The sequence below is a fragment of the Amphiprion ocellaris genome, chromosome 12 (genome assembly GCF_022539595.1).
Source record: "Amphiprion ocellaris isolate individual 3 ecotype Okinawa chromosome 12, ASM2253959v1, whole genome shotgun sequence".
In the NCBI taxonomy this organism is placed as follows: domain Eukaryota; kingdom Metazoa; phylum Chordata; class Actinopteri; family Pomacentridae; genus Amphiprion; species Amphiprion ocellaris.
In genome coordinates this window covers 24,921,336-24,935,297 of record NC_072777.1, presented here as the reverse complement: position 1 = coordinate 24,935,297, position 13,962 = coordinate 24,921,336, and the positions used below count along the sequence as shown (strand labels likewise).

At 38.5% G+C, this 13,962-nt stretch overlaps 1 protein-coding gene across 2 annotated transcripts in view; it reads right to left on the bottom strand.

Annotated features, from left to right (window-relative positions):
- bach2b (BTB and CNC homology 1, basic leucine zipper transcription factor 2b) overlaps positions 1–12,372 on the bottom strand; it is a 107,800-nt gene extending 95,428 nt beyond the window's left edge. Inside the window, exon 1 of one of the 2 annotated variants that reach the window (XM_023266443.3) lies at positions 11,956–12,372. The gene's annotated coding sequence lies outside the window, so the exon portion shown is untranslated. The remainder of the gene's footprint in view (positions 1–11,955) is intronic. The other variant, XM_023266444.3, reaches the window with a different exon arrangement.
- Positions 12,373–13,962: the final 1,590 nt, after the last annotated feature.

Here is a 13,962-nt window from a genome sequence, read left to right as displayed (position 1 = left end):
TGCAGAATTGTATTTAAAATATCACCTTTTAATTCTGTAGAAGGTTTAAGTTAAAAAAACAAAAAACACTGCATTTTCTGTCTAAATCACAATTACAATTTCTACAAATTTTGGCATTCCATAAAGTATTAAACAATTATCAGCAGCTTATATGACTTAATTGTACCTGAGTGTACTCCATGGTTTGAAAGGTATGTTAAGCTAGTTTCATTTATTAATTAACATTAATAAACAAATTAATGGCATAGCATTTTTTCTCAACAGCTTCATTATTTACTTATGATAATTAATCATTTCAGTGTTGTTAATAATGTCTTGACAAAGAAAAGTTAGCTTCTGTTTCTAAGAGTGCTACATCTTTGCCTTATAGCCACGTAAGCGGAATGGTAAGAGTGTTTCTGGAAAAGATGTTGCTTATTTTTCTTAAAATGTCAGCTTTCAGTTCTGTAGGTGCCAGAAACTTGTGTATGTACTCAATTTGGAGTCTAAATTCATATTAATTAGCTGCAGCTGAGTAGATTTGCTGGCAATGGCTGTCAGATATATTAAACTGCAGCTCTGCTGGTTTAAAAATTACCCACACTTAAATAGCAATTTTGAAATACTTAATTATTCAATTGCATGTTTGTTAAATTGGCAGAAATCCCAGAGACATCAAATCAGGACAAATAAAAACGGAAATATCTGTGTGAGTGAAAGCATTTGGGTCAAGTGAGGGATATGCTTCACTGTACTTTGCGTGAACTGTCGTAAGGTGGATGTTGTGCAGTCTTGTGTAATCGCCAGGTTCAAAACCACGCAGCTCTAATGATGACATGAACATGAAATGCTGTCGGCTCTAATATGTGAACTCACAAAAACAAACAAGAAATCAAATCGTTGAGTGTACTGAATCATCAATAGCTCTTCCCTGACACTGAGAGACGGAGAAGCATGCTTATTATTTTCTATTTATACCATGAGCTGCAAATGTCAGAGCTCCGTGTTAACACGCCTAACGCGCACAATGGGAGCGTTTTGTTTCTGCAGGGTGTCTCTGATGTGAAAAGCAGTACAAATAAATCCACGTGGGGAGGAATCGTGACCTCTGCCACGGCCGGCGTCACCTCTGAGTTCAGGGCGATAACTGAGCAGCTCTGGCGGACAGAGGACAGCGTCCTGCTGCTGGGGTCATCCCTGCTCCCTCCCTCCCTACCCTCCTTCACTGAAACAATGATCTCACTCCACGTACCAGGAATCCGCTGATTGTTTGAAATACCTTCCACCATGCTCGGCTGAGCTCCACTTCTTTTTCCCATCGAACCGCAGCACACAGAGGGAGGTGTAGGTGAAGGAGGGGGGGGGGAGACAAAATGACCTTGGCAGGAAACGTCCAGCCCTCTAGCAAGATGGGAACTAGCTTCATTCTGGCCCCATACAACTAATGGTTTAAATTTCAGGCAGTGACTACAAAGCCACTGTAACTCAGTAAGACTGATCGGAAAACACTGAGCATGATTCTTGGCAGTGAAAGTGAGGAATCTGAAACTGATGCTGAAGGTGAGATGTGCAAAAAAAAAAAAAAAAAAAAAAGTGAGACCTGGATTTTGAACCTGATATTAATACTGGAGAAGAGTAAAAATAAAAGCATTTCCCATAACGTCATATTTTTGTTTAATTTTCAAAGATATGTTCAAGGAAATATGTTTTAATTTTAACTCTATCACCAAAAACAGTAACTACAGATATGAACTGATAGTACAGAATAAAACATTTGGAATTTCAGTAATTTAAGCCCATTTTTTTGGGTAAAGATCTAAATGTACCCATAGAACTGATCGGCAACAAAACTATCAGAGGCCTTCATGCAGATATTAGGGGTGTTTCCACATATGTCAACTTCCCATTTTCACAATGGATCTAAGTGTCTCATACCATCGTCCCTCTACCATATACATGCATTTTATCTCAAGAATATTCTCTTTAGCTAACTTCTAGGAGGTGTGCTCCAACAATCCTGTGTTAAACTAAAAAAACAGATTTTCATAAAAAAAAACAAAACAAAACAAAACATATGCTTATTTCTCAAAGTTAGGAACCAAAAGTCAATCACAAATCTCAAACAATTGAAGAAAATACGTCAAATCAACAGAACTCCTAAAATTTACAATACAAATACCTACTAAACACACAAGATAAATCAACAGCAAATGTCTTCCCTATGAAACAAGGGCCACTTAAAAACTTGTTTGGACCTCCTTTCGACTATACTACATGATCTTACTGAACAGATGCTATGTTTTTTGGACTTTTAATCCATATTAGATTAAAAACTGAATTGAATTGAAATGAGTAAGTTCACTATGACTGCTTAAATTGGGGAAATACAGCCAACAATATTTCTTTTGTGCAATTTCCCGCTTTGCAGTCCACACCATTAGATCTTATTGCGATTTCTGATGCAGTTGACTATGCACTGGGGAGGCATATCACCTTTAGATTGGTTTTATTCCAATCTCTCTAGTAGGAGATTCTGTGTCGCCATCAGTAAGTGTAATTGCGCCACTTCTCAGTTCACTTACGGAGTGCCTCAAGGCTCAATCCTCAGTCCTTTACAATTCTCTATTCTAATACTACCTCTAGGTCAAATCTTCCAGAAGCACCATATCAATTTCTATTTTTATGTAGATGACTCCCACATCTATTTCTCAGGTGGGCAAAATCCAAAATTGCCTCACAGATGTCTTATCAAAGTTTTTATTACAGGTTACTATTATTATCGCAGGACCAGACTCTTACAATCTCCTCCTACTTAGGTTCTCTGCAGGAATTCAGGTGTTATCTTTTGCCAAAAATGCAAATTTAACTACAAGGTGAAGTCAGCTGTTCAGTTTTGCTTATTTTACCATTGAAATACAAAAAAAAGACCTTAACTTGCTGTCTTCCAGTTTTAACCTATCGAGAGTTCAACTAGTCCAAGATGCTGTAGCAAAGCATCTTCACTAAATCCAATAAAATGATCCATACAATGCTAATTTTAGCATCCATTTACTAGTTACCTGCTAGAATTGGTTTTAAAATTTGAATGATTACCTTAACAGCACTCTTGGGGTTAGCCCCTAATTACATCTCCAACGTGCTAATCCCTTAAGAGCCTGAATACAGACTGAGATCCTCTGGCAGAGGTCTGTTAGTAATTCCTGGTTGAGGCTAAAAAGCAGAAGAGACTTTGGAGCCAAGAACACTGTTTGAAACAACCAACTGAACGAGATCAAGAACTTTCTAGTTTCAAATCTCTGTTTAAAACTGTTTTTTCCAGGATTTCATTCTCTTAAACAATTTTATTGTTGCTTTATTGTTACAATAGTACAATTCTATAGTAAATCTACTATCGTTTAACATTATATGGTAATTTCTCATTTGTTCAAATATTTTTTTTATTTCCATTGCTTTAAATTGTTCTTTCATCACTTTGTAACTTCTTTTGCATCTATTTTCTGTTATAACCCAATATCATGGTTTATTGAGCTTTGCAAAAAGAGTAAAAAGTGTTTAGATTTCCATTGAGCTCATCTCACAAATGGCCTTGAATGTACTTCAATTTCCAATTTTAATCACACTATCACTGACACTTGGTCGTTCCTGCTGCATTCAGAAGTCTGCCTGGGTTATAAAGAGGCACCATAAATACCCAGTTGTTGCGACATACTGACATATTCACACACAGTAATGAGTTTTACACCAATAACTCAGCAAGAGGAAAGAAACGGCGATGACTGCAGCGAATCAGGCAGGTTTTTTCACTCTTGCAGTGTAGCCTGCGATGTCTGTGAGCAGAACAAAAGAGTGTCACATAGAAGGATATGACCTCAGTCTTCAGAGGAAGAAGCACACAGCAGCATTCTTCTGTCTGTGCATAAAGGGGGACAACCGAGCCGAAACTAACACTTTTCGTTCTACTTCGGAGTCCTTATATTTCGAAGCACAAATGTTTGCAACCAACAGTCAATACTTTCATTCTGTCAGATGCACATGTGGTGAGGATGTTAGAGGAGTGTAACTAAAAGTAGAAAATTTCTAACTAGAAAAAGCAGGAGATGAAGCTTTACAGCAGCTTAGAGGTAAACAGAGGCAGTCTATTTTACTTTTGCCTTAATTTACTCTTATTATATATGCAGATTATTTCATTTTTTGTATTTATGAAAGAATAGCAATAGTATTTTACAGGGTTGGTAAATTAACCTTAATTCAAGTTCCATTTTTGGTGCGGTTAATTAGCAATTTAGCTCAATATTTCAGTTAAACTTAGTGGAAAATTTGTTGATATTGACTCTAATATTTGGATTTTGGTGTAGAACTTTTCTTAGAATGCCAGCTATTTATTGGAGGTTACATAGTCTCTTCAGGTTTGAGTTTAAATGTGTTATGATATTTGTCATTTATGTTGCTATGGTAACCAAACTGCGTCATATGATTTTTTTCTTTTATATCGAATACAGGCTGGGCTTGTGGTTAAAAATAACTGCTGAAACTAGTATTGTTATCAAGACAGTCATATGTTTATACATCTCCTGGAGGTTTTAAAGAAGAAGTAAATACTTTAACTGTGGTGAAATTTTAAAGTTAATTTTTTGTGAGCGGTTTCACTGATTATGTCACATGATCTTCATGCACAGTTGTGACTGAACTGCAGAAATATAAATAAAGGATTTCTCATCCACATTGCCTATAAAAAATGCATTGATGCTCTTGACCTTGGAAAGAATCTCCATCTGATAATGAAGTTCATGTGACACGACCGGCTACTAAATAGACCTCGGGGTGAAACTGTTTTGTCAACTAGAAATGTGGCCTGCAGAAATGAAATGGCAATTTGGTTGTTACACCTTCGAGGTACACCGCGAAGAACATCCTAATGAGCCCGGAGGTTGACAGTACAAGACGAAGGCTGCATGTGTGATTAGAGGTGGCTGGTCAGCAGGAGCTTCCAGTTCACATGTGACTCAGCAGCAACACATAGAAAAGCCATGACAGACCAGAAGAGGACTTAAAATTGAGCTGCTACTGCGCTTCCCCACGAGGACTCAGACGAGGCCTAACCCCAGAGACACACTCTGTTTACACCGCCTCGTTTTCACAGCAAACTGCTCTAATTTGATATGGTACGCATATCATTTCTATGGTGGCAGCAGGGGGGTGGGCTCTGGGGACCACACAGACAACGCTGCTTATCATGAACAACCTACCAACCCTAAGAAAACCCAGCATGAATATATGGAGGAGCTAGACTTCCTAGATGCCGTGATAATGGCACCGTTACCGTTACCGAGGTGAATATCTAGACACAGCGCAAGCACTTGATGAGGCTCTTTGGCCGCCATTTTCCCACTGAGCCCAAAGGGGGAAAGAAACATTGTAACGCACGTCACTCGCATTCTGTGACGCTTGGAGAGAGAAAAAAAAAGAAAGACCACACACAAGTCAGAGGAATTCAAAAACAACATGCAAAAGCTCCATCAAAGGCCTCCTTTAAATGTGGAGGCGTGGGTTTCACACAACGCGGGGTGTGTGTGTCTGGAGCATGCTCAGAAACAAGCGTAACACATGCTTAAATCTCATAGCTATTTTTATCGAGCTAGGTGCCTCCAGTGGCAAATTTCACAACTGAAGTGTCCGTGTGACAGCACAGAAACGTATAGAAGACAGATAGGAGCAGGGGAATAGAAAAGAAATGAGAATTCGGAATAATTTTTTGAAACCCGAGTGCTAGCTTAGAAATTTAAAACAGATATTAGATTCAAGGAAATAGTCGAAATTAAGCTAAGTGAGAATTCTGTAAAGAAATTTTAGATTTTTTATGAGATTTAAAGTCTGAAATATTCTATTTCTTGCACATGAAGCTAACACTTTTTTTTCAGCTTTCTAAATACATCTGTGTTGAATTCTGAAATGAAATATTTAATAGAAGACTGTGAGAATTCTAAATTGAATTTTAACATCTTGAAACTAAAGGGATAAGTGACAAAATTGAGATAAAAGTCAGAATTCTAACCAAACGTTCACATTTTAATTGAATAATAAATGTATTGCAATTTAATTTAGAATTAAAACCAATCAGAAATCGGTTAAAACACATTGATTCATTTGTCAGAATGAATAGAAATATTTCTTTTGTTTTTGTTTTATTTTCGGAATTTTGAACAAGTCAAGGACATGTGGATACAACTGAGTTGAAAAATGAATATACTGTAAGAAGAAAATTAGACTGACAATTAGTTTTTGTTTTCAATTTAGAAATTAAAGCAATAATTGACAGAATGGAAACTCATTTCTATCTTAAATTAAAGATGAATGTAACTCCGTGACAATAATAAACAAAAAAGAAGAACTTAGGAAAATTTTCAAAAGTTCATTGTCTGAAATTGAAGGTTTTTATTTATTTATATATATATATATATATATATATATATATATATATATATATATATATATATATATATATATATATATATATATATATAAATAAAAAATTGTGGCAACTATTATATATAATATATCAAGACAAGAAAATGAAATTTCTCTGCTTGATTTCAGACTGGTGAGGAACTAAAAATTCCAGGTGAGAAAAAATAAATGAATTCTGATTTCAAATTTTATATCAAGAATAAATTTACCTTAAATCTATTCTTATAATTCTAGAATAAATAAGATAAATATGGAAGTCACAATTTTCAAGTGTTAAAAATAAAGTGGAAAATCAAGGAGATGTTAAGAAGACTGAAATTAATTCAGAAATCTCTGGTTATGAAAAAAATGAGAATTATTCATTGAATTTCAAAAGATTTAAGTGAGAATTTTAACTATTTTAAAATGTCAGTTTAGCCATGAATTTAAAATTGTGCCAAGAATGAAGGGGTTCTGTGCAGGAGAAAGAAATCATCTGATCACAACACTTCCTTTAGCTTTTAATCTCGTGGTCTATCTCAACTGTTATTCATGTTATTGTTAATTATTACTCAGATAGCTCTCTCTGTGTAGAAATGTTGCTTGTGATGAATGTTTAGGCTCTGCAAATCATTGCTAAAAACACATAAAAATCCAACAAACTGCTCTGAGTAAAGTTCATTGTGTGTTTAAAGCTCTCCCTGCAGCTGAGACTACTTCAGGCTTTTCTCTGCTCACAGTTGTAGCCCGAAATCTGAATGGAAGGAAACCAAATGTGGCAGAACCTCTGCTCTGAGTGCACTACAGCTCAGTGGATGCAAGCTTTATACAGACCTCAGCAAAGCACAAGTCACTTTGCCAGTAGTAATAGTAGTAATAGTAGTAATAGTAGTAGTGGTAGCAGTAGTAGTGGTGGTGCTGCACTAATCCAATACAAACAGGTATTTATACTGCACTAAATGTCTGCTCTTCATTCACTGAACACCACTTTGCATTCTTCAAAACTGCTTCATTACCAACTAAAGCTCCCCGTCTTGCAGTGTTTTAATTCCAGAGCTATTAGGACCAGATGTACATCAGTATGTTTTGCACAGTTGTGAACTTGTGGACTGCAGGATGGGCTGCTAGCAGAGTTCAGAAGGTGAAGCTCACCGCTCGAGGCAGCAGGACGAGCCCATGAGATCACCAGGCAGGTTTGACGCAACTATCAGGATGATTTACGCGTCTTGATAATTTCTTACAGGCAACACAAGCAAAAGATTAAAAAAAACACTAAACCAAAACAGAACAATTAGAAAACTGCCTGCGGTGTTTTTGTATTTGATAGCTTCTTGGCAGGAGTGTGCACTGAGCAGCAAACACACAGACAGACAGACAGACAGACAGACAGACAGACAGACAGACAGACAGACAGACAGACAGACAGACAGACAGACAGACAGACAGACAGACAGACAGACAGACAGGCACTGACTCTGCACAGACTGATGGTGAGCTGCCGGGATAATGCAGTCTGATTTCACATGCCAAGACCAGTGCACGGCGCTGCCGAGGACGCCAGCAGGACGAGAATGAGCAGCCATGCCATGACGGAAGGGAGAAAGGGATCGCAACAGAGAAAGAAGGAGAGAAGGGAAACAATAGCTCTTGGTGTAAAGTGCAGGATCTGAGATTTCTCCCAGCAGTGCTGTTCCATCTACGCCTCACGCTGGCAGCAGCCCAGTCAAACATGCCTTTGTGCTGACGTGGGAGAGCTATGGGAACATGTTTTTTTTCTTTCTTTTTCCAAGCCAAGGCACTGACTTGGGATGTCGGGCTGAGCTGGTGGGGGTTACTCAAATATCTTCAGTGATGCAGACAATACTTTAAAGATGCTGAGAGAGGAGACAATCTATGAGAAAGACAAGGAGCCTTTTTGATTCTCCTCTCCTTTCAAACTACACTTCTGCTGTCTCTTTTCACATACATCAAAATGATGCATCCTCGCAGACTGCTGGGATTGTCTTCGGGAGAAATTTCATCTGCGATCACAGCAAGAAATCGCCCCGTCGCATCCTACTCCAGCTGCAATTTCATGAATCATTAACCCATAAGTGCTCGGTTACTTTTGAGCACCAGCAGCTTCTTCTGTCATCAGCATTTTAATTAGCTTGATAGGAAACTTCGGCCGCGCAAAGCAGCGACTGCGACCAACCGGCTGAAACACGGAGGAGGGAAGCCGCGGATGTTACAGTTCACGACCAAAAGAAGCCCGAACAAAAGGGGGTGGGTGGGGTGGGGGGGTCGGGAGGGTCACATGAAGGGATCTTGTTGCCGTGTGGGATTTCAGCTGTAGGCTGGGAAGCCTGAGGGACTCATTATGTTAAGATCCCCCCAAAAACAGCCTCGCTCAGGCTGAGAGACATTCCCAAGAAACGCACAAGTGGAGAGATGTAGGTTATATAATGACAGCTAGTTGGTCCAACAATTACTCGTGTTTTAAAGGACTTCAGTGGCGTCTTGCTTCCTTCCTTTGGAGGTTTTCCAAAAGCCCACTACAAATCTGGGTGCTTTAACCAAATCAGGTTTTTTTTAGGAAGGTGAACACTCCAAACAGGGTTGGACTATGAAATCAACTCTTGGTTTGTTTTTTCTTGGAATTCACCGGATTTCAGCAAATTAGTCTGTTTTTGTGATTCTTTTACAAACTTATTGTAGTGTTTTTTGACAGAAAATGTGACTAAAATAAAAAAATAAATAGATTTTCCATTAAATGTATTCACCAAACAGCCTTTCAACTGACATATCAAAACAGGAAAAGGAAAAAATGCTTGAAAAATACAATTTAATTCATCTTGTTCCCCCAAATGAGGGAGTTGTTGTTCATTGAAATATATAACATTATTTAATTCCAGTGTATTATCTCTATGTTTTAGCAGGTGGAAAAAGAAAGCTTTTTAGAATAAAGGTGCGGATATATGTCATACCATATGTTGTTCCACAAACAGCTTTGACTTTGAAGCTGCATTTTTTTTTTGCAGTAATGAAGGAGGGAATTCAAAAACATGTGATGCAATAAGTGGGCAACAATTTGGTCTGATCCTTTACTGCCGCTCATTGGAATCATACTGTGATTATACAATTAGGATTTCATCTTATGCCCAAAAATGCATCATCCAGAGGGAGGCTTGATTAAAAACAAACACGTTATTGCTGTTTTTCATTGCTTAATTGCACGCATTTGGCATCACTGTAACCGTATTGCAAAGGGGATCTTATTGCTTTTGTGATATTGCTTTCAGAAATTAGTAGCCCTGGTCTGATTTGTTACAGAATTAGACAAAAAAGATGGTTTTCTAGAAATAGAGAATAGATGGATGCTTACTAGATGAAGGTTAATGCAAAGTATCTGCTTCCACAAATCCACATATATAATTCCATGTGTTCAGAGCACAAAAGGAGCCAGATCTCAGTTGGAATTTCTGGCTGATATGAACGTTTGCTGACTGATATGAGAGATTTGCATCATTACCGGTCTACTGAACTCACTATTTATGATGCTAAAGTCCTGTATTATATCATTTTACTCCTTTTCCTTACTCTAGGCTGATGGACAAAGAAAACAGGCGACGGCGGTGGTGATGCAAGCAGGAGATAAAGCGATGGCAGATTGGATGAAGTGGCATTTAAGCCTGACTGAGTCACTGTGGGGTTTACAGTCGCCCCCTCCTCCTCCTCCTCCTCCTCCTCCTCCTCCTCCTCCCCCCTCCTCCCCCCTCCTCCGCTTCCCCCCACCACCACAAAAAAACAGAGGATTGCTATGCATGGGAAAAGGAGGAAAAAAAGGCAGCGGGGGCTACTGTACAGAACAAAAGGCTCCGTGCGTAAAAACTGCGCATGAGTGCCGCCGCCATGCACGTGTTGTGAAAGCAGAGCGATGTCAGTGGAAATGTGTTTTCACGTCAAAAAAAAACCAAACAAACAAAAAACGACGCTGATTACACAGATCTTAATACTACTATTAATATACAACACCACACCTGCACCTCCTCTCGACTCCGAATCCATCCGCAGCGCCGCGGAGTGGAATCGCAACACGTTTTTGTTTTTTTTTTTCCGTAAATGTTTCAAAGGAGCAGCAGCAGAAATGCGACACGTCATGCCAGGAGCGGTTGAGGTGGAGAGCGCAGGGTGATGCTGCGATGCCCAACAGACAAAGAGATGCCGTGGATGTTGTCACCGCTCCCCCTCAAAGTGCTGTATCACCGCGTTAATGGCAGCATCACTCCGCTCCGACGATATGATTTCAGGCGCAAATGAAACACGTGGCGATGAAACAATAGTCATCCCCGAAATAAACACAATTAATATTCAGCTGCGTGCACACGGTGTGGACACACGCGTCTGTGACAAAGTGAACAAAGCAAAGCTGGATGGCTTGAAGCAGTAAAAAAAAAAACAAAAAAAAAAAAAACCACGCACATGACTGACGTTTAATATAAAAATCGATCTATCCAAGATTTTTACGCATGACATAATGCGCAATCAGGCAACGACTTTCCACAATGTATTTATTAAAGCAAAATTTACACTAAAATACCATTTCATCGACTTGCATCACACCACAATTCACCACTGACTCCTACATAAGACTGACGGGGACTGACTAAGCCACTACTGCAGCATCCATTCACATGACAATGCAGGACCGTGCGTAAAAGGCGCAGCTTCCTTAAAAAAAACGTGATGGATTTTTAAGAAGAAAAAAATGTGCTCATTTATTTTCAGTGAGGAGATGGGAGGCTCGCTGCCGATCTATTTTAACACAAGGGGTTAATGATAATGAAAATATGGCACCGTCGAGCGATGGGGATTGAGATGATTCCATTGGCTGTCGGAGCAAATAAGGCTCGTCCTTACACAGCAAATATTTAGATGTTGTGTTTTTTTGTGCCTTAATGAGGAGGTGTGATCACTGCAGATTAATGAGGAAGACGAGAGGATATAAACCCCAAGCGCACGACTACTATTATTACTACTACTCCAAATATAATAGTGATAAATGGATTTGATTCACATGTAATGACTGAGGGAGGCGTTCAATGACGTTGCAAGTGCCAGCTTCTGTTTCTGGAGCTGGTATCAGCAGCAGCAACAGCAGCGGCATGTCTGACCCTCCTCTGGGATCAACCATCTACTTTTTTGCAAGAAAAAAAAAAAAAAAAAAAACAGAGAAAGAACTGGAGGGGGGAGCGCACACCGTCGTATTGACTGAAAGCATAACAGGATGTGGTACTGAGTTGTGTTTCAGTCCTGAACCCGCGTTCACACCCCAACACATTACACCCTTCAATATTCGCACCACACGCCAAAGCTTTCAAGATTCATGCATGCGGTTTGGCTGATTTTTTTTTCCTTTAAGTTTTTTTTTTTCCTCCATATATCTCGCTGAAGCCCACCGCTGCGCCACTTATGCAAGTTTGCAACTCGGGGGTTGTATAGAGCATCAGCAATAAATAGGAAAAAGGGAGAAACGTGCACGGCCGGGCTCACCTTTTACTTTCTATTCTGCTCGTATTCCAGCTCCTTTTGTCCGCTTCCCACATAAGTTCTTTCACATGATGACTCGCTTTTGTCGTTTCCTCAAAGCCTCCCGGCTGCAGAGAGGTGACTTCTTCTTCTTCCTCCTCCACAACCTCGGTTATTTCTCACTCGCGGTAATGATGATTATTTGCAACAACCAAAAAATAAAAAAAGACACACACACAAGAGCGTCTGTGATTCTGTTGTGTGCGCGCCTCCGTACGTGCGTAAAGCGTGTGTGTGTGTGTGTGTGTGCGTGTTGATCCAGCGCGGCGTGCCGCTCCGTCTCCGCTGTTTGTTACACTCGACTGGAACGCCTACTCTCTCCGTCGCTACATTGTTGACATTCGGCCGCTGACGTCACTCCATCCCCTCATTCACAACATCGTCAGCGCTCGCGCGGCCGTGGCGTTGGCGCCGCCGGGAAGCGCGCACGTACTCCCGAGTTTGTGCGCAGCCGGGTTTGGAGAATCGCTCCACCGGCGGCTGGCTGAGATCCCTCCTCTCCTCCCTCCTCCTGCTGCTCGCTGCCTATTCTGCCTTCTCCCCCCCCCCCCCCTTCCTCCTCCTCCTCCTCCTCTACTCTCACCCTCAACTCCCCCCTCCTCCTCCCTCTTTCTGCACACAGCGGGAATATGACGGTGAAAGATGACACAAGACATTTTTTTACAAGCCAAGAAGCAAACCTGAAGCACTGTAATTTAGCCAAAATGTTGATTTTATGAGGAGTTTTACCAAAGCTGAAGTTTTCCTTGTTTTTAAAAATCTATATTTCTTTATTTGTTTTTCCCAGTCTATAGTTTATGTATATATATATATATATATATATATATATATATATATATATATATATATATATATATATATATATATATATATATATATATAGTTATATATATATAGAGTTATATATATAGAGTCATATATATATATAGTTCTAGTTGTATAGGGTAGACAAAACAATAATAATTAAAATTATAAATGCTTATTATATATTATATTATCTTTTATTATTTTTTAAACAAAGAAAACTTAGGTAGGCAAAAAAATTTTTAAATATAGCTGTAATATTTGACAGTCCAGAGGATGTAATGCTTTGATCTCTCCATATGTTAACTGAGTTAATTTTCCCTAAAACACACAAAAGTGGTCAAACATGCAAACCACCGACATGGTCTTTGGTTCACAAATTATTCAGCCGTGTTAAAAAGTTATGTATATATAAAAAAGAAACAAACCAACTAAAATTGTAAAATCAGGCAGCAAGAATGCCAGAAAAAATGTCTGAATATACTGTCACATTCAAAGATTACAACACAAACAAAACAACCAAACAGCAGAAACAACAACAAAAACCATGGAAGTAATAATGAATAATGCCTGATTATAAACAGTAAAACTGTTTAATTTCTTTTGGGTCAGCTACTATAAAAGAACTAATTATTATTTGTGAAGACACAAATTTATGATGTAGACATTATGCCAGTTTTTTGACGGTTGTTTTAAAGGTTAATCTGCATATTAATACTTTTTTCTTGGACTTTACTTGTTACTATCTGCAGTATTCCAAAATAGGAAAAATGTATAAAATAACAGTTAAAAAAAAGTTTCTTTCAAATTATAGCAATATTTGTTTAAAAATATTTTTAGCTGATTAAACAACAGGAAAACAGTGTAATTTTACAATCACACATTCTAAATAAACAAATATTGTTTGTGAAATACAGATTTCTGATATTATTACAGTTATGTCCAGTTTTCTTAGGGTTTACAAAATGTAAAAAAGAAAAAAAAAGTGAAAATGTGGTCACAAAAGTGCAAAACAAGTGTGGAATATTATAATGTTTAAAATAAACTGTAACAAATGGTAAAAATATTTATATCTGTAACGTATTTTTGTAAAGTAAGGCCGACTTTACAGTCACACACTGTAAAGAAAATCTAACAAAAAAAGATTTTTGAAGTGGAATGTGTTTG